The 27,265-nt window shown below is 41.3% G+C and overlaps 1 protein-coding gene across 1 annotated transcript in view; it reads right to left on the bottom strand.

Annotated features, from left to right (window-relative positions):
* LOC122798818 overlaps positions 1–27,265 on the bottom strand; it is a 638,969-nt gene that overhangs the window by 578,192 nt on the left and 33,512 nt on the right. The window lies entirely within an intron of this gene.

The raw sequence follows: 27,265 nt of genomic DNA on the forward strand, positions 1-27,265 counted from the left end.
GGCCTGGATCTAGTCTACGCTACAGCAAACAAGGTGTACCAATTTCAGTAAGAAGCAGTACAAATATGCAGGCACTATAAGCCTTTAACCAGAAATTCCCAGCTCAGAAGGGCAGAGTCCAGCCTCTCCTCCCACAAGAGTGTAGACCACGAACCCTTTTAATGTAAAATAACTGGTCTGAAGCCCAAGTGCTTAAACTAAAAGGCTTAGAATGAGTTACACCAAGCAGTAATAAATACAACTGAGTACTTTTAAGATGACGCAAAAGCAAAATAAAGTAGGAAGAAACACAAATACAGTAAAAGCAGAATTTTTTTTTTCAGAAAAGTAGCAAAAACAGTAGTAAAAGCAATTCACATGCAGTGCAAGCTGGCACACTTGAGTATGTAACAATATTAGTCCACACACAGAAAAAATGTAATTAAATTAAAAAGGACTAAAAGCAAGTGCAGAAAGGGTTTATTAGGTAGAATGCTGTAAAGAGATGGGACTGGGGGAGTGTCCTAGATCAAATCTACAGTGGGGCAGGCACTGCAAAAGCCACCAAATTTAAACTACAACCAAGAACAGGGAGAGGGAGTGAGGAAGACAGTTTCAACAGAGATAGATATGAGGAATCACAGTGCAAATTATAACCAAAAATATATATACTGATATCTGTATATTTGCAGAACAGTAAGACAACAGATATCTAAGTAACAATTTAGCTCTATAATACAGAATAATACAAAAAAATATACTCAGCTCTATATATTTGCAGAGAGTCTTGTAAGGCTGTCTCTCAACAATCCACTTAAAATGCAGGCTGCTATTAACAGCAAATTAAGGGAACCTTGAGTTAACACACAAGCTATACAAACTAAAATGAGGGAGGGGGTGGGGAAGACAGTTTCAACAGAGATAGATATGAGGAATCACAGTGCAAACTATAACCAAAAATATATATACTGATATCTGTATATTTGCAGAACAGTAAGACAACAGATATCTAAGTAACAATTTAGCTCTATAATACAGAATAATACAAAAAAATATACTCATAAAATTAAATTATCAAAGTATAATTCAGGTGTAATTTCTCTTAATAGATCCCAAGAATCTTTGAGTATAACTTTATTATTCACCTAGATATGTTTAGTCTTAGAATCCACATATTTTGCCAATGGTAATTTTTTGGATCCATCTGCCGATACTATAGGTCTGAGTGGGGGGGGGGGGGGTCTTCATAATTTTTAAGAATTTTGGGGATACCAAAGATTATAGGGATCTTAGGTTTCACTACATTCAAAAAACTATATGTTTTGTCTATGACTTCTTCATATAACATATAATTTAATAACACGTCTATTTTAGGATACGCCAGATTAACTTCATTTTTTGAAACGCAGGCATATTTCGCTTCATCCCTAAGTATTTGGTTCATTTTCCCTTCATAATATATATTTTCCATAATGACAATCCCCCCACCCTTGTCTGGTTTCATAATTCTAATTTGAAAGTTATTTTTCAACTTGTCCAGGATCTCATTCTCCTCCCCTAAGGTTGGTTTTGTATTTAATTTTCCTTTGTGTATTTCTCACTTCTTTCTCCAAGATAGTTTCTAGGTTCCTTACTTGGGGATGCAGCGGGGGGTTAAAAGTAGTTTTACGTACCAAACCTTGATTATCATGAGTTATATTTTTTTATATTATTCTTTGAAAATAAAATTTCCAAGTTTACCTTCCTTAAAAACAACTTAACATCTAATAATGTTCTTGTTAGATCTCCCTTTATATACGGAACATATGTCAGCCCTTTACATAGAAGACTAAAATGCTCCTTAGTCAAAAATATGTTACTAAAGTTATATATAGAAAAATCGTTATAGGTACTTTTAAAACATTCAACTACTATTTCTTCATGTTTGGAATCTGTTACCTTAGGGAATGGGGTATAAATATCTAATATCCCCCCCCCATCTGAAAATTTCCATTCCTATGTCGCTGCTTGTTACTAAATCCTTCCTCTCTATTTAATGGTGGGAAATCAAAACCGTTCCATCCATTAAACTTCTCCTCATTAATATAACTATTGTCTTGCCTTTAATATTGGGTCCATAAGTATCCCACTTTATATATGGTGGTTTAGGGTAACTGACTTTATTCTCATATTCCTGCATATCTCTCTTTAATTTATTCATTTTCCTATTAATTAAATCATTACATTTGGCATCAATATCATTCCTTATTTTAAAATACTTATCCTTTTCTTCCTTTATCCCAAAAATGAGATCTTCTTTGATATATATATCCAACTCATCTATTTCTTTCTTTAATATATCCTGTTTTCTGACAGTCTCTTTTATAATTAATTTTAGAACATCAAGTCCACATTTATTAAAAATGTCTAGTAACTCATTATGAAAAACAGAGCCCATCTGTACATTGTTAGGGTATTTCCACACCCTTAGCCCTTTCGGGACTACATTCCTGTTTATACATTCCATAAGATATGCATTTTCAATACTAAGCGATCTATATTTAAATATTAATTTAGAAATTTTGTCCAGTTTAATAGAACAGGAATCCCCATTAGGTGGCCCATGAGGACCTCCATTGTCCATTTTAAAGCAATAATTTACTTTCAACCATTCAAACGTCTCTTTTTGTTTAATGTCATGAACAGTACCTGAAGATGCCTGGCTAAACATCGGCACTTTAGGTCTATTCACAATTACAGCCGTATTAGCGTTTCCTACTTCAATATTTTCCACTCCATTACAAAAAATCCTCGGTGTGGCCACTGGGTTAAAAGTAAGACCATTCGGTTCGTCTAGGTCACCGGCGTCAAGATTATCACCTATAAGCTCCCTTTTCCTTTTATGTTTATGACCAGAAAACCCTTCGGTTCCACTTCCTGAAGCATTTAAAGCATTTGTGCGACCTCTCACCAAGGAATGGCAAAGCAGTGTGAGTAAGTCAATCAATTTATTGTGCATGACTAACCAATATGCATTGTTAATTTCCACAAAATAGCACATACGGGAAGACAAATCCCAGCGGATCCGCCTCTCCCACCCTACCTGGCCAAGGCACCAGGTCCCAGCACATCTGGGACCCAATCCACACCTCCCTCATCAGCAGGTCCTGCACCACACTCAGGTGGAACCGCTGCAGGGGATGCCCCCCCCTTGCAAGTGGGTGCAGTGAGGATGTTGTCACCAGAGATGAGGTTTGTGGCATGGTACACAGTGTCCTCCAGACGGAGATGGATGACAGCCTGCACCAGGTGGAGGGCAGGCTTGTGCAGCTTGAAGGGCAGGCGGCCCCTCCAGCCCAGCCCCCAGCACAGCCACCTTCAGGGCTGTAAAGGAGTAGTGGTGACTACAATTAGGTGGGGACATCAGTGCCACTACTACCATCTGGGGAGCTCATCAGCCTCTGATTCCCCAACCATCCTCCCTGTCAAGGTGTTTACCCCCCCAAAAAAGGGCATCTGTCCCCAAAAAAAAGCACGTCCCATACATAGCTCTGCATTTCGCCCAGAGACATGTACCCATCACACAATCTAACCCTACCAATCATCCTTATTGTATGATGCCCACATTCCTCCCCGTAGGGTGTGAGGCTCCAAATTCTAAATTGCCGACATTGAAAGCAGCTGTTGCTGCCGAAGAAATGCAGAGCTATGGTCCTTTCCTACACCCGTCCTGCACATCCCTATCTGTTTCTCATCTTGTTTTTCCCCCTGCTTGCCCCAATTTCACCACTTTCCTATCTCCCTTTTTTCTTTTCTTTATTTGAAATTAGCGTGGGTTTAAGCGGCTGTAAGCGAAGCTTAGCTCATGTAAGCATCACTTAGCTCCGCGCAAACCCGCTTACAACTGCTTTAAAGTGCCTTAATCACTCTGTCTCCAACAGCCCCTGTTCTGCCCAGCAACAAAATAATCAGCCCCTGCAAGTCTCAAACTCAGGACTCTGCGCACTATAGCCAAAGTGACATACCACTAAGCCATTTGAGATGTACATAAATGTGATGTTTTCTCAAACATATCATGCAGCACAGTTATTCAACAGTAGGGAAAATGTATTTATGTATGTAGATGTATGTATGCATGTACATATATATATATATATATATATATATATATATATATAAAATATTATATATACATGTAGATAAATATATATGTCTATATATAAAAACAAAATATGTGTGTGTATATACATATATATATATATATATATATATATATATATATATATATATATATATATATATTTAGACATGTATGTCTACATATCTACAAACACACACTCACACACACACACACACACACACACACACACACACACACACACACACACACACACACACACACATATATAAAATATATATATATATATATATATATATATATATATATAAACATTTTCTCTACTGTTGAATGGCTATGCTGCACGATATGTTTGAGAAAACATCACACATATCTGCAGTTCAGATGTTTGACTGGTAAATTGATGTGGCTATGGTGTGCAGGGTCCTGGATTATACACTTGTAATGGACGATAATTTATCTGTTGGGCAGAACAAGAGTTGCTGGATACAGTGTGATTAAAGCAACTGTAAGCAGTTGTAAGCAGGTGCAAAATGGACAGTTATATCTGGTGTGAAATCTATGTTGGGAACACATTGCCCTTTGTGTGTTAAGGTGAGAGTGGGATGTTGGGGAAGGATAGTAGATATATTTTGGGAGGTAGGTTGGGTTGGAAGACAGACAAGGCAGACAATACAGCATACAGGGGCAGTATATGAGACATGTGGTGGGTAAACACCTTGCACGGGAGGGTTGTTTGGAAAATGGAAGCCCATGAGCTCACAAATGGAAACAATGGGACCAAGATCACCACCCATGGGCAGCCACCACTGCACCTTCATGGCCCTGAAAGTGGCTGTGCTGGGGGCTGAACAGGAGGAGCATGCTAACTCTCTAAGTGTATGAACAAGGGCTTGAAGGTGGTGTAGCAGATCCCCCAATTCTCTGTGAAGTTCCCTATGCATCAGACCCTGGACCTGATTTCAGGTGACAGGAGCCTGTCTGTGTGTGCTCCCAGGGGGATGACAAGCACCGTTCCCTGAGGTGGTTCCACCTGAAGGTAGTGCAGGACCAGCAGATGAAGAGGTCCCGGGTTGGGCCCCAGATGTGCTGTGGCCTGGTAACATGGCCAGATGAGGTGGGAGAGGTGATTCTGGTGGGAACAGCCTTCCCAAACATGCTATTGTGTCAAAGTATTAGAACATATGTGGCTAGTAATAGTCAACACAATCCAGGATTAGTTATAACAGCATGCATAGATATTCCCATTAACCCAAAACACAGATTTGGAGCATTTGCATAGCACACAGAACACATGCATATATGGAACCACAATGACCATTACAATGACATGCAGGCAACATTGTTAGCAAAAGGCCACCAATGATAGTGTGTCAACATGGAACATGAATAGAAACACATTGTAATATTTGTTACACAATAGGATACATGTCCCAGCAGTAGATTTGGTGTGCACATACCCATTGATTTGTGTGTTCAGATTATTGTTGCAGATATGGTGGGGGGGAGAAATGTCAATTAACAACTATCAGATCCTTGCAGTATGAGGTCCTCAGACCTTTTTTTCCTCTTTATGTCTTCCAGGTACCATGTCAAGAGAGCGCCTTCCAGCATATACACCCCAGGAAAATGACCTACTCATACACTACCTGGTGCAGCACCACCTGAGTTGGGAGGGTGGCCTAATGGTTAAGGTGTTTGCCTTACAAACACAAGGGGCAGGGTTTGAGTCTCACAAGGGATAATTGGCTAGGCTTACAATGGCTCACAAGGGCAGTTAGCTTAGTACTAACCTATGAACCTATGACCTATGAACCCTCTTTGGGCATACAGCCCATGATGTGCAGGAGAGGACTGCCCTGTGGCATGAGCTTGTCCACAGGGTAAACAATGTCAGCCTGCATAACCACAGTTATCAGCAGGTGCGACATCACTGCAGTGACCTCATCCGCCATGCCCATCAGCATGCTGCTGCAGTTAGGAGGGACCAGCTAGCTACAGGTGGGGTCATGCCATCCAGCCCCCACTGACACATGCTGAGCAGCTCCTCACCAGCCTTGGAGCACCCACCCACCAGCAAAGCCAATAACCTGCTGATAGCATTGTGGAGGTGGGTGCTACCCACACAATGGACGAGGAGGGTGCAGGTAAGGCCCCAGGGCACGTTAGTAGACCACTGTTGCTTATCCATCTGCATCTGTAAAGTTTCTTCATGCATATGTCAGATAACATATAGTTTGTTGCTGCAGTGTAGTAATGAACAAATGTGCATAATCTCTAGTATTGTGGGTTTGTACTGTTGATGTACTGAAATACTGCTCCCACCCTGTGCCAGTGCCACAGGTGTAGCTACTGACATCACATCTCTCACACAACTGTGTAGGTCCCTCTGATATACCACTGGGGCAGCAGCCTGTAGCTGGTGAGTATGGAGTTTTTTGTTCAGGTTTGCCAATACACCAGCCATGTTATGGCCATGGTATTTGCCATGTACACATTTAACACACCTACCCAGAATGCATGCTGTGCATGTTCACTTATTGTTGCTGTTAACTGCACTGCATCACAGTGGTCACCATGGTGACATATCTGAAGGGTGTGTAAGAGTCCTGCACTATAACTAACAACCTGTCAGTGCAAGATGTGTGCACAGAGATGAACATAATGGTGGGACTAATGGACTACAGTAGGAACATGTCTGAAACATTACCCTTATACAGTGGCTGCAACAGTGTATATACCATTATTACAATGGCAACTGTTACAGATCTACCCAACGGCATATCACAATATCACATTCCACAATTCTTACACCCTATAATGTGATCCTAACATGAGCAATGAATGTGTAATATGGAATCCTATGTTAGGACAACAAATATGGGGAATACAGACCTTAACAAACAGTGGAAGCATATGTGTGCACATACTCCAAATAAAATATTGTGGAAGCAGCTTTTGAGATAATGACAGCATTCACTCTTCATGAGTACACATCTTCCAAGTACAGGTCCTCATTGTCACACCAAGTAATGGTCTGCTGTCCAAGATGCATGTCCATGACATTTGCCCACTCACCTGCAACAGAGGCAGCCATGGCTTGCACACATCTTACTAACCATGGAATGGATCCCATATCCAACAGGTAGCACTCAGGAGTGGGAGAAGTAGCCTTACCTCACCATTGCATATACCATGGCAAACAGTGCTGACAGTCATGTATGTGATGATGAAGTATGGGACAACATTAATGTGGAAAATAAACAGATGGCCATCCAAGATAGATGACAACACATGTTGCAAACTGGTCATGGAGGCTACCTAGAAACATGCCATAACACTGAGGGGCTTGCAGGAATGTCTAGCAAATACAGCCTGTGCAGTACCTGTGTCAACAATCACCTGGACTCTGCATAAGTGTGGCCTATGGGTTAGGGTGATCAGATGGAGAAGTTGTTCCACAGGAAACATCATCCAGGGCTCTCTACAGGTAGCATATGCACAACTTCAAAACTCTCCTAAAAGCATGTGTTGCAATGTGTAATGGTGTACCGAGACCAAGGCTGAAACCTACGGACACTATTAATAAAAATACATGTGCTGCACAAGCAACACCTCACTCCACCTCAGGCCCACCAGCCACATCAGTACCTTGCTGGTGCCAGTGTACATCTTTACATTTGCCATTCATTAGCAGGAGCTAGGCCAGTAGACATGGTGTTCTGAATTTGGGACACTGCAAAATGACACTCATGTGTGGCCCATAGTTGTCAAGCATCTTCAAAAAGGTTGAGGATGGGGAAGGATGTCATCCTGAAACACAACGGTGAACTGAAGCATACATCCAAAGCTCGCTAAGAATGGCTGTATCTGAATACTGTCAAGGTCATGAATTGTGCCAGACATAACCCTGACTCCACAGCAATAATGTGTGACCTCCAAGGGCTGTGCACATGAGTTGACCTTGCAATCCGGCAGAGTTGGGGGACATTTGTAGGGCATAGTAACCAAATAATGGCAAGTGCAGATGGGCCATGCTAGTATACCCCTTCCAGGAATAGTGACTGCTGCAGTACACTTAACAGGTGCTGCAACAAACCATCGTGTTAAGGGTGTGCACACTTATGCAGCCACATACTGAATGCATCTCAGTCAGCATCTGCACAACTAACACATTTGTTTGATAGTGCATTTAACTGCACTGGTCATATGTCACATATCATGTGTGTGTGTGATGTTAACATATGCAGTATAGTGGCCCCATGGCATATCAGGGAAGAGGGTGGCATATCAATAAGGGTATGTACACTCCTCATAGCCACAGTAAGCTTTGAAGGTTGTCAGTGTAATTGTATTTTATTGCTCATACGTGCACTGCTGCTGATGATCTCTGCAAATCAGACATCAGGCATTCACTACTGACATCTGTCCTCATATCATCCCAGGTATGTGTCAGACAAACACATAGGGGCTGTGAGCAACAGAGCAAACATAACTGCCACACATCTACACATTCAGCAATGGTGTGTACACCCGTGATATATGGTGCACAGTACATGCCAGGGTGTTGAACAGGTGCACAGCTATACTGTGTACATGGGTGCAGTGTGACCCAAGGGAAGGGGCATCACCTACTAACACAACTCATGCATCACAGAAATGTATAATGTTGGTAACAGGGATTGAGTATAGCTGCGGTGCATGCTGTTGAGTGCCATACGTCATGCATGTTGATAGTTGGGTAATGAGAGGTCTATGTGTAATATCTTTGTGCTACCTCACCTGTAAGTGTGTGTGTGTGTGTGTGTGTGTGTGTGTGTCTGTGTGTGTGTGTGTGTGTGTGTGTGTGTGTGTGTGTGTGTGTGTGTGTGTGTGTGTGTGTGTGTGTGTGTGTGTGTGTGTGTGTGTGTGTGTGTGTGTGTGTGTAGAGGTAAGCAATGAAGTACAGGTCTTAAAGTACGTTTTTTGTTTTCCCCTCACAGGTGGCGAGGTGGTTCAGGGTCCCTTCTGCAGGCAAACTGATGTTAGTGTCCATATGGACTCTGGCAATGATAATAGGTATGGTGAGGCACAGGTAGTGTTGTCAGGGGCTGAAGCTGTGCCATCGGTTGACATCCCACTGTTATCCACCCCATCCCCGTACACAATCACAATGCCTATACATACCCATCACCAGTGGCCATAGATGAAGGACAGTTGGCAGGTGGTGGCATGGTACAGGACAGTGTGGTGAGCATGGCAAGTATGTGTGTATACAGCAGCCATAGCCAGATGACTGGTGAGGTACCACACAGGCAGATGTACAGGGGTGCCCATAGGAGGACTGCTGACCATCATGCCCCTGGCAGAAGTGCCACAGCAGTTGTCACCAGACGCATGTTTCAGGCCATCATGGAGGCACATATGGAATGTTATACCAAACAGGGTCTGAAGCTCCAGAAGGCTACTCATTCTGCTATTATTGACAACATCCGTGATCTTGCAGGTGCCCACCGTTATTTTGCAGAGGTTCTGGATATATATCTGGGTGAGATAGTGAGAATCCTAGACTGTGTATGGTGGGAGTAGGGTGACAGCCAGGTGGACGTAGGTCAGCAACACCAACAGGTGGAGGTCTACGTGGAAATGCAACAAGTAAGAGCTGCTACCGTAGTGGCAGTACCAGCACCAGCACTGTATGGGGGTGCTGACCACACAACACAGCAAGCCACGTGCACATGGCCCTGGCTGGTCCCAGGAGGGACCCAGATCCAGCAGACATTTTTCATCATCAGGGGAGAGTACCATATCTGGCCTTGTACCTTGTACTGCCGGTGGAACCCCTGGCAGGCACAGTTCTCATGTCCATGGCTGGAGACAGTGAACTACACACCCTGTCATGTGTGGTCTGCAGCTGTCCAACAAACCTCTGTATAGGGCAGCAACATAGCAGAACTGTGTGCATGCATACACACACACATCACCAACACAGCTAGGGCAACCCCATACCTAGATACACCATATCTGCACAGCCCATTTAATAATAAAACCCCATAACACACACACACACACACACACATGATGTCAACCAAATAGCTCACCCTAAGGTCTGCAGCAAACCCACAACACACCCTGTGCATATAATGATACCTGTGCCACATCCCTGTCATCCATAACATCGATGCAAGGACAGGCTAATATGGTTCTGATGCACAGGGTGAATGTACTAAGGTGTACCAATGTAATGCTGTGTAACATGTTTTCAGCAGGAAAGTATAATGCTTACATGCCAGGATGTGTAGCTGTCCAGCCATGATTTATTATAGTTGTTATTAACACTGACTGATTGTGGTCCCCATAATGTATTCAATTTGTGTTAGGTGTCTATGTGTCAGCAGGATGTTGGTCTGCTGTTGTTTCCTACAAGGGGTATGGCACTGTGGTGACACCTTGACTGTGCCATATCCTGGGTACGGTTGAACACAAGTAACAGGTCTGTATAACAGTTACTTCATGTGCCACATGGCTGATAGGTCTGAGGGGTGTATACAGGTGAGTGCATGGTGGCTGATGTCAATAGCCCTTCTACAGTGGACAATGGTAAGTGTACTGGGTGGCACACACCACATGCTTGTGTATAACACACACACAGAGGCTTTGGTGTTGATGCAATACACAGAGACTACTGTACACATGGATGTACGTACTTTTGCAGTGAACCCATTTTAGCCTATGTAATTCCACCAAGACAAAATAGGCAAAACATCACATCAATAAATAATCAGTCTGCTAGTTTAATGTCACTGACGATGGTACTGGCAGGGTACATGTCCCCTTACCCAATGTAGTGCAATCCTGGAGTTGGTAAACATAGGTGTGCTGGTGTGGGTGGCACAGCCCTACACTTTGGAAGGTGTGGGGTGGTGTAGAACCGCACATAGTGTGATTGACAACTACTTAATCTGTTAACACAAACTGTACAGTATTACAGCTGACTAAGCGGGGGGATACACACAACAATAACCCCAATGAGGGTGGCTGTGTCCACAACATACACACCCAGCTATATATACCAACCCCAGTATCGCTGTACAGCTATACAGTGGGGAAGAGGGCATTTACACATCTACTAATAGTTTTGATGGAAGGAATTTTCACAGGATGGTACCTTTGAAATGTTAGCATTTGCCAGTCAATTCTCGAACAGATTACCTCCTGGGACATGTATTTTCTGCAAACTGAAGTAGATCCATTCACATACACACACACTCTTACTTAGCAACACTGAAAGTAGAACCCCTACCTAGGTACTTATTGCTACTAATGTTTGTGGCCTTAATTGCACACAGCATACAGCTTTTAGGATAAGGTGTGTCCCGAGTTTCTTGTTCAGTGAAGAACATCACCAGGCCTTGTACAGTATAATAATGGGGCATGTACTGTTTGTTAATGAATAATACATAGTGTGACATACTGTCATAAACACACTGACAAACAGATAACAGTCATAGACACATCTGAGAGACCTGGGTTTATCAGTGCTAACTACCTTGTCAGTGAGTTCACTCTGTTACAAATAATTTGCACACACCACATGCATCATTGGGCTGGATAGTGTAATCAGTTACCTGTATGGTTGATGGTGTTAGTGGTCTTCACACAGTGGACCTTGGGACATGTACTGGGGGAACCATGGTGTAAAGACAGTATACCCAGCACCCGCATTGGACATTTTACTCACTGAAACCCATGATAATACTCTGACATACCCACAATCCCACATTGACCAGGACTGCAATACAACTCCTTGTCTATCTCATCAGTGCTACTACAGGGATATGCATCTATTGCACATGTCACAGGGATAGTAGGGTGATGGTTTGTCATGGCTCTCCTAATGTCAGCAACATCAGTATCCCTTATACTGTATGGCAAGGTGCATTGTATTTGGAGTATGTGGCCTCAGAATACTGTATCCTATGAATATACACACTTGTGCACATACACACACTTGCTAGGACTCAGAGGGTAAACCATGCCTATCTACACATTTGTACAACAATGTTGTGCTGGTAATGCAAGCTCCAGGCAGCCCATAGGGTGAAGAGTGTAACAAGGTAAATTTAATGTCCATTACAGCAGCAGCCATTTCTAACTATGGCAATGGGGGTGTAGTGGGTGAGAAAGCCCTCAGGGTACTATCAACTAAAAGTTTACAAACACACAGACACTGTTATTCTCAGTAATGCACAATGACACATTTGTCAGTACTGGGGTCCATAGGTGCAGGTGTTCTTAGGTATGCACCAGGATATTGTCCATGGAGAGATGAAACAAGTAGGGAATGTGGGTACAGTGGTATCATGCCATTTGACATTTGTTAGCAGACCATCTATCAACTGATGCCACATGAGTGATCCTCAGGGTGAGACTTAAATGCAACATACAATCATCTGGTTGCCTCTTGCAGAGGGCCAGTGAGGTGCTCCAATTGACATGTATGCAACATACATTACATAACATGGCCAGTGTCTGTCTTGGAGACCTGTACCCAAGCATGTTCTGTTGACTGTGGTAGTATACTTGAGGTATCCATGGCATGCGGTGCATACAGGGTGGGGTTTCCTAGCTTTGGCATTCATAACACAGCTGGGCAGACATGTCGGTGTCAGTCAAGCATAGACTGCCTGTAGGCAGGCAAGATGGATACCTGACATCTGCACATCTGCACAAAGGACAGACAGACATCAGCTAGGCAACAGGTTATGACACTGATAGGTATGCCATTACCACATGACAGCAACCCTCAATGACATGTCCTATACACACAGTAGTCTACAGTTAATATCCACATATCAGATCAATATCCAGTAGCAAATAGTTAATGACACACAGCTCACACACCAAGACCAGCGTTGCATGCATGGGTGTTTGGTTTCAGTACTACAATCTGCAATCTACTCTTACTTGGGTAAGCACTGTTAACAGTAGTAATATAATGATACACTACATGCAAGTGTGACTGCATATAACCTGGGATACTACCCATGTATGAAACAGAGACAAACAGAAAATATTGTTGTACTAGCCATATATACTCAGGTGTCCCAGACAGTATATTCACACCCCTTCCTACTGTAAGGACAGCGCATTTATAAGCAAGGAACAGGATCTTAGGATTCCAGGTATTAACCTAAATTTTAGAGCCACTTTCTATGCAACCTGTAATACCCAAAACGTTATTTACTTTGCAAAATGTGATCAATGTGATAGTTATTACGTAGGCATGACTTCCCGAAGACTTAGAGATCGGGTCTATAATCATGTCTACGATATTAGAAAGGGCAATTTAACTAGTGCACTAGCTACACATTGTAATGCAAGATCTGGGCATAGGTTTAGCTTTCAGGTGCTACAAGTGGTTAATCAGAACAGGAGAGAGGGGGACCTTTTTGGTACTATTGAAATGTTCGAGCTTAAATGGATTTTAAGGTTAAAGGCACACATACCACCAGGACTTAATACTGCTATTAACATACGTCCTGCCTTATTGGGTTCGATTTAGGACTTCTCAGCACTCCAGTGCCTTCATAATAGAATTTACATCATATCCATGTTATTATAGCACGTCTGGACTTATAGTTACGTTTTAATCATGTAAATACTACCATGAAGATTTTTTGTAAATGTATACTTATGCTTGATAGGATAATATTAGTTCTTTACTAATTCTATATAAGAGGTACTGGAGCTAAGATAGCACCATTGTCCCAGTACTAGTATAGGTTTCCTATCCACATATCCTTTTTGTATATACACAGCCTAGGGTCATCTTTTGGCTATTTAATGCCCAACTGTTGTTCAAATGCTAGTGCATTGATGCTGTGACTTGCTTATGGCGAGCGACAACATATGCTTTGACAAAGATTTGTTTGACTGCTATGTTGTTCGCTAGCTGTGATTAATAGGATAATATTAGTTCCTTATTAATTTTATATAAGAGGTACTAGAGCTAAGATAGCACTATTGTCCCAGCACTAGTATAGGCTTTCTATCTACATATCCTTTTTTATATATATACAGCCTAGGGTCATCTAATGGCTATTTAACGCCCAATTGTTGTTTAAATGCTAGTGCATTGATGCTATGATTTGTTTACCGCTAGCGACAACATATGCTTTGACAAAGTTTTGCTTGTCTGCTATGTTGTCCGCTAGCAGTGACTGAACATTGATGAAATACTTTTCTTTTGATGCTCACTTAGATTCGTTAGGGAATATCAATATTCAGTGATACTGTTAGTTATCATAATATCCAGTAAAACAAAAATTTGATTATGCCGAGAAACTGAGTTTTTAGCTCCCCTTTATGATGCTCGTTCTTGATGGAAAGCGAATATCTTTGCCATATTAAGTAGTGGCTGAATTATCATATTTGCTTGTTGTATGTTTTATATATGCATTTTGTTTTGATTATGAATGAGACTATCTATATGGTCAACGGAATGCTATTTGGTTACGTTAGTTGTTTAATTATGCTCAATATTGGTATTCTTTTACTAAGGCTATGTTTACAAATATAGCAAGCACGCATTTTGATTGTTTTTTATAGGCATGAGTTTTATTGAATGAGGCTGAAAACATGGAGGATTAACATATTCCGATATTTAAACAGAATTCTGGAGACTCGTTTGTGACCGTGTATTTTTGGTCATTATAATATATATTTGGATTATTAACACAGGGTCTTGAAAAAATTTTTGTTGACTCCGTGTCCTGTTTTGATATACAGCTTTTATATCATTACAAGAGTGGCCTTTTTTATTTGGATGTTCTACACTTAATCTTTATTTATCTGTATATTACTTAAGACTATGTAGGATAATATCTATGCTCTATTAGTTGGTGGAGCGTTTCTCTATCCACACATAGTGTAAGATATAGTATGGAATTTATGTTATATATACACTACGAATGACTTCTTATGGCTCAGATATATTATATTGCTGTTTTGGTATAGACACATAATATTTTCTATTTGTTTTTATATTTTTTGAATACATGAAATGTCCTTTTTTATTATTTCTGTTATTTTTACTAAGCAGAAACAATATTCATTGGTATGAATATTAGTTAGTGAACATATAGGATATTTTAATCATTATTTTGCAAATGTATTATGACTGCTGATGGTTTTTATAGCAAGCGCCACACCAAGAGGTGACTGAGGTATAAACAATGCCGTTTTTATATGTTACAGCCATACCGGCGTTTTTAAAGTTATTTGCTTTTTATGATCAAACTAATTATGCAATGTAAAAACTGGAATAACTATTAGCTGCCTTGGTCCATCCCTGATAATTAATCTAGGTTGCCCTATTTAAAACAGCATAATGTGTATCTTCTGATATATGCAGTTTTGTATAATTTAAATCTGATACGCCACATTAGATGGTTATGGATTGCTGTTGAGTTAAGTGCTACTGATTCTATGAGTCATGAAGTTTTGCTACTGTATATTTGGAACTGTTTTAAGTTATGTTAAGATGCTTTCAGTGCATTTGTAACTTGGCGCCCAACTTGCTGACTGAGGCAATGCAAAAATGGGTGTTCCCATCTTAGCAATCATGTTTTAATTAATTGAAAAATTGATAATTGTTTGTTTAATTGATGGTTGGTTTTACTATATAAAAGGGAGCTCATTTTGTATAAGTTATAACCTGATGAAGCGCATATTTATGCGTGAAAGCGCTTGTTTGTCTTAAAAATAAAACTTCATTTATTTATCGTGGTGGTTCCTGGCAGTATTTCTTCACTGTAAGGACAGCACATAGAAGCATGTTATGTACATGGAATTAAATACACTTATTAAAGATGCCCTTGTCCTGCTATTTCATCAGACTAGAATGTGATCACTGGTTACCAGGGCTGAGGTATGCATAGCAGGTGCAAGCATTGCTCAAATGTAAATGCTAAGCAGATTTACACACTGGTAAGCGAAGCCTACATGGTGTAAGTGCCGATTCATTTAACCATACGTTAGCACCGCTTACCATTGCGCAAACCCACTTAAAGCTGCTCAAAACTGCTTTAACCACTCTGTAGCCAACAGTCCTTGTTCTGCCTAGCAACAAAATAAAAAGCCCTTGAACCCAGGACCCTGTACACTGCAGACACAGCAGGTAACCACTAAGCCATCACAACTGTGAATATGCTTGTTGTTTTTTCCAATATATCTCTCAGTACACATACTAACTAGTAGAGAACAGCTGCTTTGACTTCTACAATTGTGTAGTACTTGTTAGTGAAAATAGTGTTGAATCGGTATGTCGTGATATCTATATATACACATATCAGATAAATATGGTGGGATACATCTGGGAAGGTATATACAACACTCATGTATACAAATAACAAGGATATGGATATATATATATATATATATATATATATATATATATATATATATATATATATATATATGCAGACATATGTATACATGTACATACACATACATATTTATATGTTTATATATATATATATATATATATATTGCTTTATATACATATATATTCATATATTCATATATATATATATATATTTCAATAAGAAATACAGTACCAGTGTATTTTATACATTGGCATTCATACTGATGTTCAAGAAATTGCCGCTCAAAATAGTGTCTTCAGATTCACATGGGTTTAACAGATTCATCCTGACAGCTGCTGCTAATACCTTTTGCATTGCCAGGGATTTCACCACATAACTGTGGATATACTTTTGCTGTATACAAACAGTTCTTCTCAGCCTTTTAACAGCAGTCAGTCATTTTCTGTTAATACTTTTCATACTGGCAGATTTTTATGCATATGTATGTATGTACAGACAGTTGTTTATTACTGGCTTGACTGTTTACTTCTTATTATTCATGAGTTTGTTATTGTTCTATATACTGTGTTCCCTTGACATGTGATCCATTCTGAGGAAGTTCCGATACTGATTAAAAGGAACGAAAGCTAAAGAAATCACTGTGGTCTGCATTTAGTTTAGTTCGTTATTTTTTATTTTTCTCACTAGAAGTTGTGTATGCATATACATATATATATATATATATATATATATACATATATATATATATGAATATATATGTATACAGATATATATATATATATATATATATATATATATATATATATATATATACAATATATGTGTGTGTGTGTGTAGATATATATATATATATATATATATATATATATATATATCTATATATATGTCATACCTCAGCACCAATAGTTACTACCTTTTACTTCAAGGGGATGTCATGTAAGTATTGCAGGTATAAATGTAGAATGTTGCTACAGTAACAGGGATTCTGTTATATACCTGTTGCTCAGGCTGCTGCAGAGAGATTGACCTACTGCCAGCTGTGATATTGACAAAAGATAAGTGTTTATTCTCATTTCTGTCTGCATTTTGATGTAATATATCTGTAATATGTGCAACTGTACTTATTCTTCTTGTGTGTTATAGCTGTATATCTCTTAGTGTTGACCTCAGTTGTAGTGAAATCCTTTGTCTGGAGGCCTTGTCTGTTTTCTTAGTGGTAGTAAGTTTTCAGAACTAGTTTCATCCGGCCAAAGTATTCCTGCATCTGTATTGTTTGGTTTCTGTCCTGTGTTTTGAATCAGATATACCTGTTGCAAAGGCTGCTGCAGAGAGATTGACCTACTGCCAGCTGTGATATTGAGAAAAGATAAATGTTTATTCTGATTTTTTTGTCTGCATTTTGATTTATTATCTCTATAAGCTGTACAACTGTACTTATTCTTCTTCTTGTTTGCCCCACCCACCCTCCTTGTTCTTGTTTTGGTGTTAGTGTTGGTGGCTCTGGAATTGCCCGCCCCTCCTGTAAGTCTGTATTTGAACACTCCTCCTAAGTCCATCTCATTTGCTCACTTAACCGAATACAGTGAGATCATATTCTGAGTCCAGTGCTCACTCTACATAATACAGAGAGAAGATTTGAGAAGGCCAAACCAATTAGGTTCTTCCTTCCTCTCTCCTTGCACTTTACTAACAAAACAAAACAAAACAAAAAATTCATCTGTTTTTACTGTATTTGTGTTTCCTCCTACTTTATTTTGCTTTTGCCTCTTCTTAAAAGTACTCAATTTTATTTATTTTGCTGTACTTATTGCTGCTTGGTAGTAGCCTGATTAAATTGCAACTATTATTCTAAGTCTTTTGGTTTAAGCACTTGGCCTTTATACTGGTGTTTTACATTAAGAAGGTTTGTGGTCTGCACTGTTGTGGCAGGACAGGTAGCTTACATCCTTCTAAGCTGGGAATTGCTGATAGAAAGCTCTGTCTCTGCTATTCCAAAGGTGTATTAGTTCTGGTTTAAGCACTTGGGCTTCAGGCCAGTTATTCTACATTAAGAAGGTTTGTGGTCTGCATTCTTGTGGGAGGAGAGGATGGATTCTGCCCTTCTGAGCTGGGAATTACTGGTTACAGGCTTATTGTGCCTGCTTATTTGAACTGTTTCTTTCTGAAATTGGTGCGCCTTGTTGCTGTAGCATAGGACCAGATTCAGGCCTGCTGAATCTCGCTTTGTTTGTATAACTTGAGCACTGATCCAGGCCATCTTTTTTGGAGAAGGTTCCCCTGCACCCTAGTAGCGAGAGTGTGCAGTTAGAACTTGTCTGATTGAAGACTGCTGGGACAGGGATCAGTTTTGAGTTTTTTTCTGGTTAATTGGGTAACTTGTTTAAATCAGACTGTTCATTTTCTATTGTTTTTATATATATATATATATATATATATATATATAAAATTGCACTTTATTCATCTGCTTTTACTGTATTTGTGTTTCTTCCTACCTTATTAGTAGGGGCATTGACTACAACTCTGAACTGAGATATATAACAATAAGCATCTTTTTATGCGCATTTAAAGTGTTTTTTTGATTGTATCTGCTTTATTTTCTGAAAAAATATATATACTTATTTCCTGCGTTTCTAAGCTAGTATAGTCCAGTTTTAGGTTAGTGCTGAATTCAGGGCTGTGTTATAAATCTCTGTGTTTGCCCATACCTAACTTGGATAGAAGGAACTTTCTCTGTTTACCTGAGAGAGAGAGGAGCTTTGAGCAGCCTATTTGTCCCTGGAGGAGTGGTTTCAGCAAAGGAAGTAGTAGTTTATTGGCTATTTTGGGCTAATTTCTCTCTTTAATTTCCCTGCAATAAAAAATGCATTTGCCCAGTTTTGCATGCCGGGCAGCGACGGTTAACTAGGATATAACTATTCCCGGCTCCACAAAGTCTCCTCTTCAATTTTTCCCTTGGAACTAGACAAACTTTCAACTTAAGCACTCAAGCCATTAATTTCTCAGCCTGGCACTTGCTCAAAACTCATAGCAAGCACTTATAAAACCTAGCCATTCAGTAAAACAGTTTACTGCACCTATCCACACATGTCCAAAGGGCAGTTTCAGGTGTACTCTCCAGTCCAACTTGTGAATCTGGGCATTTTGAGACAATGTTACAACTGCCTCATGTACACAGACAACCCTCTCCTCCTACCACCAGACACTAATACATGCAAGAGATGCAATTATACAGCCAAACTGGAGGCTCAACCCAAGACTGGGTCAGACAGTAAAGATGAGAAGGGAAATACTGGCATCACACCACCAGTCTCACATAGACCCATTAAACTAGCATCAGCTAAACACACACATAAATACACAAAAACATACCTGGAAGCTCTAAATACAAATCTGCAAAAGCAACAGAGCCCTCCAAAGCAGACATCCAAGCAACCTCCACCCCCCCAACACAAACCATGAAACACATATTTCACAAAACCAGTGTGCCACGCAATCACAGTCCTCAAGGCAAAATAACATACCCAACATACCAGTAATAGGTGACTCTATAGTCAGGTACACTGACGTCCCACTCACTACGCTGAATAAGGAAAAGGTTACTGTTATCTGCCTGTCAGATGCCAGGATCCGCCACATAACACAAGCACTCAGGTCACTCCAGAACAAGTACAAATATAACTCTGTCATTGTCCGTGTTGGTGTGAATGACCTGAGCCGTACCTCCCTGGACTACATGAAAAGAGACATGAAAGAGCTCTCTGATCACGTAGCCCAGGCCGGTATGACTCTGACCCTGACTAGCATCCTGCCCTCACCAAGAATGATACCATGGTATAAGAAAAAATGATCAATTTCAACAATTGGCTAATTTTCTGATGTCATTCAAAGGGGATCCAGTGTCTGTCCACCTGGGATGACATGCTCGACAAGCCACACTGCTTCACTAGAGACAGCTTGCACCTGTTACCCTTAGACCTTTGAATACTGACCAAGGCTCTTGCAACCCCCATAGTGCCTTTTTTTAGACAAGGCTCAAAAGACAAACCCACCACCGTAAATAGCACAAGTAACAAAAATCTGAGGGTAATACTACTCAATGCCGGAATTCTAAACCTCAAAATGCACGCACTCGAGGCACACCTCAGTATGGAGAAAATCGATATATGTGCTGTAAGGCTCCAGAGAGCACCCCAGCACTACCAGACTACAACTTACACCATACATTTCGGCCACAGAACCCGGACAAAAATACAAAAGGCGGGGGAGTATCCATATTCATCAAGGATACCCACACCTCCAGGCTAGTGGCACAGTAGGATGCTTCAGAGATCATCCACATGCAACTAACAATGGGCAAAACTGCAATTCAGATTGTAGCTTGCTACAGATCACCCACCGTGTCCCAGGACCCCCATTCCACATTTCTTGAAACACTGGGTAACATAAAGGTCCTACCATACACCCTAATATAGGGTGATTTCAACTACCCAAACATTAACTGGGAGAACTGCTCAAGTACCAACTCCCTTGCCCAACATTTCCTACAATTTATAAACTCAAACATCCTGGAACAACTGGTCAACACTCCCACCAGAGGTGACAACATATTGGACCTGGTCATCACCAACATGGGCGACCAGAGTTCCAATCGGAGGTCAACCCCTCACTGGTTAGATCTGACCATAAACAAATCAGTTTGGATATCCACATTCCACCCCCACCACCGGACAAGGAAATCACCATGAAAAACTTTTCAAAAGCAAACTTCACATTACTTAAGACGGAGGTGGAAAGTTTCAAAGCCCCCATGCTAAAGGATAATGCTGTCCAAGCTGCAAAATCCCTTACTGATGCATTCTACAGGCACCTACAAGAATGCATGGATCGTGCTATCCCAAGCAAAACCAAGACTCACTCCTCCAAGAAAAGGAAACCAGTCTGGTGGACCCTTGCCATAAACAAGCTATACAACAGAAGGAGGAACCTAGTACAGAAAAGAGTAAAACCCCAAGAAAGGAAGACATCCCTGATCAGTATCAGCAAGAAACTACGATCCCTCATAAAATCATCCAAGGCGAGCTTTGAAAGAAAACTTGCCAAGGACTCCAAGGATAACCACAAGGCATTTTTAGCTATGTCAAGAATCTAAGTGGCAATGCTCAGATCTGCTCGGAGTTAGTGCAGAATGGTACAAAGTACACTGAGCCAACCAATATTGCCAACATCCTGGAAGACAGGTTCAGTGCAAACTTTACCCCCCTTTCACCCCCAAAAGGGCACATAACCATGCCAGAAGAATGTAGAGCCCCTGAAATCACAGACACTCAGGTTAAAATAGCCCTCTCCAAAGCCAAAAACACAGCATCAATGGGACCGGACAGTGTCCCAGGCTGCGCCCTACATCCCTACATAAGCTCAAAGACAAACTAACCCCTCACCTAAACACGCTGTTCAAACTCACCCTCTCCACAGGCTACGTATCCCTAGAGCAGCGCACAGCAATGGTTATTCCACTCCACAAAGGTGGAGCCACAACAGACCTCGGGAACTATCACCCTATAAGACTGACTAGCTTGGTCTGCAAAGCTATGGAGTACATCATCATGGAACTCATTAACAGAGACATTGGGAACCTCCAAACACTGGACCCTACCCAGTTCGGCTTTGTTAAGGGCAGATCATGCCTCCTAAACCTGGTGAATTTCTCTGAGACAGTTACCAAGGCTATAGATGAGGGAAAGGTGGTACACACAGCCTACCTAGACCTCATAAAGGCCTTCAACACCATTCCCCATTCTGGTATTATAGACAAGCTCACCAGCCTGAACATAAACCCCCTATGTCACAAGATGGATTGCCAATTGGCTCATGGACAGAACCCACATGATGAGAGTTGCAGGAGCGAGGTCTGACTCTAAACTGGTTACAAATGGTGTTCCCCAGGACTTAGTCCTAGGACCCCTCCTATATGGCGTATACTACAAGAATGCATGGATCGTGCTATCCCAAGCAAAACCAAGACTCACTCCTCCAAGAAAAGGAAACCAGTCTGGTGGACCCTTGCCATAAACAAGCTATACAACAGAAGGAGGAACCTAGTACAGAAAAGAGTAAAACCCCAAGAAAGGAAGACATCCCTGATCAGTATCAGCAAGAAACTACGATCCGTCACAAAATCATCCAAGGCGAGCTTTGAAAGAAAACATGCCAAGGACTCCAAGGATAACCACAAGGCATTTTTAGCTATGTCAAGAATCTAAGTGGCAATGCTCAGATCTGCTCGGAGTTAGTGCAGAATGGTACAAAATACACTGAGCCAACCAATATTGCCAACATCCTGGAAGACAGGTTCAGTGCAAACTTCACCCTCCTTTCACCCCCAAAAGGGCACATAACCATGCCAGAAGAATGTAGAGCCCCTGAAATCACAGACACTCAGGTTAAAATAGCCCTCTCCAAAGCCAAAAACACAGCATCAATGGGACCGGACAGTGTCCCAGGCTGCGCCCTACATCCCTACATAAGCTCAAAGACAAACTAACCCCTCACCTAAACACACTGTTCAAACTCACCCTCTCCACAGGCTACGTATCCCTAGAGCAGCGCACATCAATGGTTATTCCACTCCACAAAGGTGGAGCCACAACAGACCTCGGGAACTATCGCCCTATAAGACTGACTAGCTTGGTCTGCAAAGCTATGGAGTACATCATCATGGAACTCATTAACAGAGACATTGGGAACCTCCAAACACTGGACCCTACCCAGTTCGGCTTTGTTAAGGGCAGATCATGCCTCCTAAACCTGGTGGATTTCTCTGAGACAGTTACCAAGGCTATAGATGAGGGAAAGGTGGTACACACAGCCTACCTAGACCTCATAAAGGCCTTCAACACCATTCCCCATTCTGGTATTATAGACAAGCTCACCAGCCTGAACATAAACCCCCTATGTCACAAGATGGATTGCCAATTGGCTCATGGACAGAACCCACATGATGAGAGTTGCAGGAGCGAGGTCTGACTCTAAACTGGTTACAAATGGTGTTCCCCAGGACTTAGTCCTAGGACCCCTCCTATACAGCGTATACTTCTCAGAGGTACAGACAAGCACATGAGGACTCTGGCTGACCAAGTTCACAGATGACTGCAAACTAGGGCTTATAATTGACTCACCGGCTGACACAGACATCCTACAAAAGGGTCTCACTGAGATGGATACCTGGTGTCAAAATCATAGCCTCAAGCTAAATGCCAAAAAGAGCATAGTTATTCCCTTTGGAAATAACAAAGTACCCACAAACTACCACATAGGTGGTAGTCCTCTAAATACGGAAAATGTAATAAGGGATCTGGGGACCCAAGTAGATAGTAATCTCTCCTTTTATAATCACATTGCCAAAGTGGTTAGAAAATCCTTCTATGTGGCCCACCTAATCACAAAAGGGTTTGTATCCAGATCAAAAGAGGTCATTGTGCCCCTCTACTTATCACTCATCAAACCCATCATAGAGTACAACACCCCATTTGGGATGTACCTTACAAGACACCTGCAATAGCTGGAAAGACCACAGAAGTACCTCACCAAGAGGATCACTGGCCTCAAACAGATGCCCTATGCAACTCGACTGAAGAAACTCCAGCTAACCTGGGTTGCATACTGCCTGCTCAGAGGTTATCTCTGCCTGACATACAAGGCCATGTCCAACCCAGAATTGATGGACATGCTCTACCTAAAGAAAACTTTATCCCCTCGAGCCACACGCTTTAGGGGTCTAAACCTCACCACAAAAATAATAGGACATGCTGGAGGGATAGATTCCTATCCCAGAGACTTCCCATGCTTTGGAACAAGATTCCAATCTACATTAGGCAGAGCGCCTTGCTAGCACTCTTCAAGAGAAACCTTGATGAGTGGATGGGAAACAGAAAGTTTACCCTGGGGATCACTTCAGTGGCTCTGCTGGAGAGAGGAACAGGGAACTAATCTAAGGGGATGGCGAAAGCCACCACAGTCTGTCTAGGCTTATAAATGCCTTCAAGGAGATAGCCTTGTACCTACCTATGAACCTATGTTGTGTAGGAAGTCACATCTGATACTGACATGTATGCCATCAAATACTGGCAGACATCATAAGATCATCATAGTGCAGTACCACACCAATCACAGTAATGCTCCTGTGGAATACAGCAGAGATAAAATCAATAACTTGTACAGTCTGACACTATCTGTGAGGCAATAGGCAGGGAACTACCAATATAGTGTTTGTTGCCTAGCCAAGTCCGTTTGTGTATGAGATGTGTGTGGAGAGTGTTCTCTGAGTAATACAAGGGATGCCTATATTGTTCATCAATCCATAATGTCACCTGTGGGGCTATGGATTGTGTACACCAGCCTCTCTGGTGTTTGACATGTGTTGTCCTTGTAAGGTGGACATTGTGACATATACTTTGTCCTCAACATAATAATTTACCAAACCCACCCCATAATGCATCCTCTTATTACACAGTCACAGCAACCTCTACACAGGATATTGATGACACACACACACACACACACACACACACACACACACACACACACACACACACAATTGCCAATACTGAGATTCAAACCCCTGCCTCGCTATGTGTTGTTACTACAGCATACCGCATTTAGTGCATGTGCCATGCAGCTTATAGGATGGATGTTGTTCCAAGGTACTTCTAATGTGAGGAACATCACCAGCCCTTGTAAATACTGGCATTGGGTGATGTACTGGTTGAGAGATCCAAAATTAATTTTACCCAAAATACACATCTACAGTTGCCAGGGCTGAGGTTCAAACCTCTGTCTGACAATCTTTACAGACCATTATGGTTATGTATTTACCAGATGCAGCATTCTACTGACATGGTTTATGGCTGGCAACAGGTATTTCTAAGGTGAATGATATCTGTAGGACTGCTAAAGTCAGGCTCTGAGATATGTAGTGGTTGTAAATGGGGACAAAATGTTTGAAGTACACACACAAACACTTGCCACAGATGAGATTCAAACCCACACCTGTGTAGTTACTGCTACAACATTGTTCCGCATTAATGGCACGTGCCATACAGCTTACATGTTGGACAGCTATCCATAGGTATCTTTGAAGGTGACTTACATCAGCAACAGTGCTAAAGGAGGGGTAAGGGGAGAGTAGTAAGTGTAAATGTCCATAATATCAGGTATTATCAATGACACAAACACACTCTCTCATACAGAGTTTCCCAGTTGCTACGTCTGAGATTAGAACTCTTATCTAACTAGTATGTTATATTACAGCATTACACAGTTATCACATAAGCCGCGGAGCTTATAGGTCTGAACATTCTCCAAAGAGGTATTTCAAAGTGTCTGACATCAGCAGGCCGGCTAAAGTACGGCAATGGGAGGCATAGTGGCTGTGAATGGCCTTAAAATCATTAATCCCTACACACACACACACGCACACACACACACACACACACACACACACACACACACACACACACACACACACACACACACACACAGTTTCCATGTCTGGGATTAGAACCCCTACCTAAATAATATGTTAGACTATTGCATTACACAGTTATCACACACACCATGGATCTTATAGGGCTGAACCTTTCTCCATAGAGGTATTTCAAAGTAACTTACATCAGCAGGCTTGCTAAAGCAGGGCAATGGGAAGTGCAATGTGTGTGAATGTGCCATAAACCATTCCTCTGGTCACACACACACAATTTAACATTTGATTGGGTATACAAATGCTAGATGAATACTGGTTTGTACTGTCATGTTACACAGTTACCACAAGCACCACAGAAACTGTAGTGCTGAGGGCTACCAGAAGCAAATGCCTACAGTGATTGACATTGGCACATCATGTGATGTTGGCCAATTGGATGTGTGGTGGATGGGACAGGCCTCATGATGGGAATCTCTTTGACACTGTCTGTCTTTCTCTTCCCCACATCTCTGTTTGTGTATGTCTGACCTATTGTAGTGTGTTAGCCTTGGATATGTGTGAGTATTCCTATCCAAAGTGTGTGCAAAGCATGAATGGTGTGCAATGTGGTGTGTGTGCACAGACATCTGCAACTGATAGATATGTATAGTCCACTGTTGTTGCCAGACATGGGCTTCATTTCTCTAAGTGTAGGAGCATGCCCAGTATGACCTTCTGTACTGAGTGTGTGAATCCATTCCAGGTAGGTTGTACTTCAGTTCAGGATTTTGTGTTCTACACCTACAGCTAGCAATCTGTTTCTGCAGGATATCTGTAGATAGGTTGACATTATGGAGTTACAATGGGCAAAGGATAGTGGGATACTGTAACTATTGTGTCTGTGCTGCTTGTGCTACATGGTTTTGGTGATAGCAGAGATATTCAGACATATGTACTGTTTTACATTACGATGTATTATGTCATCAACTACTGACAGATATACTTATTTGCGCACAATTATTTCCTGGGGAATACAAGACGAATGAAGTTGTGCCCAGTATTGTGGTCTGCAATCTGAGCAAAGGCTCATCCAGACTCTGGTACACTTTGCTGTGAAGGAAAGGTTAGCTTGCTTTTATTTGTTCTGTTTTGTATTACTTTATTGCCTTTTTATATTTTGAATACTGTGGTTTGTTTTCTTTACCTTGTGTTTTACTTGCACTCTGCTTTAACTGCATATTAAAACTTCAAAAGAGACCACAGCTCTGTCTCTTCTGAGTCAGTCAGAAATTAGAACTGATCAATTAAGGACTCATTCATAAGATAGAAGAAGTCACTTAAGAT

Source organism: Protopterus annectens, chromosome 3.part1 (assembly GCF_019279795.1).
Source record: "Protopterus annectens isolate FY-2018-M chromosome 3.part1, PAN1.0, whole genome shotgun sequence".
Classification (NCBI taxonomy): domain Eukaryota; kingdom Metazoa; phylum Chordata; order Ceratodontiformes; family Protopteridae; genus Protopterus; species Protopterus annectens.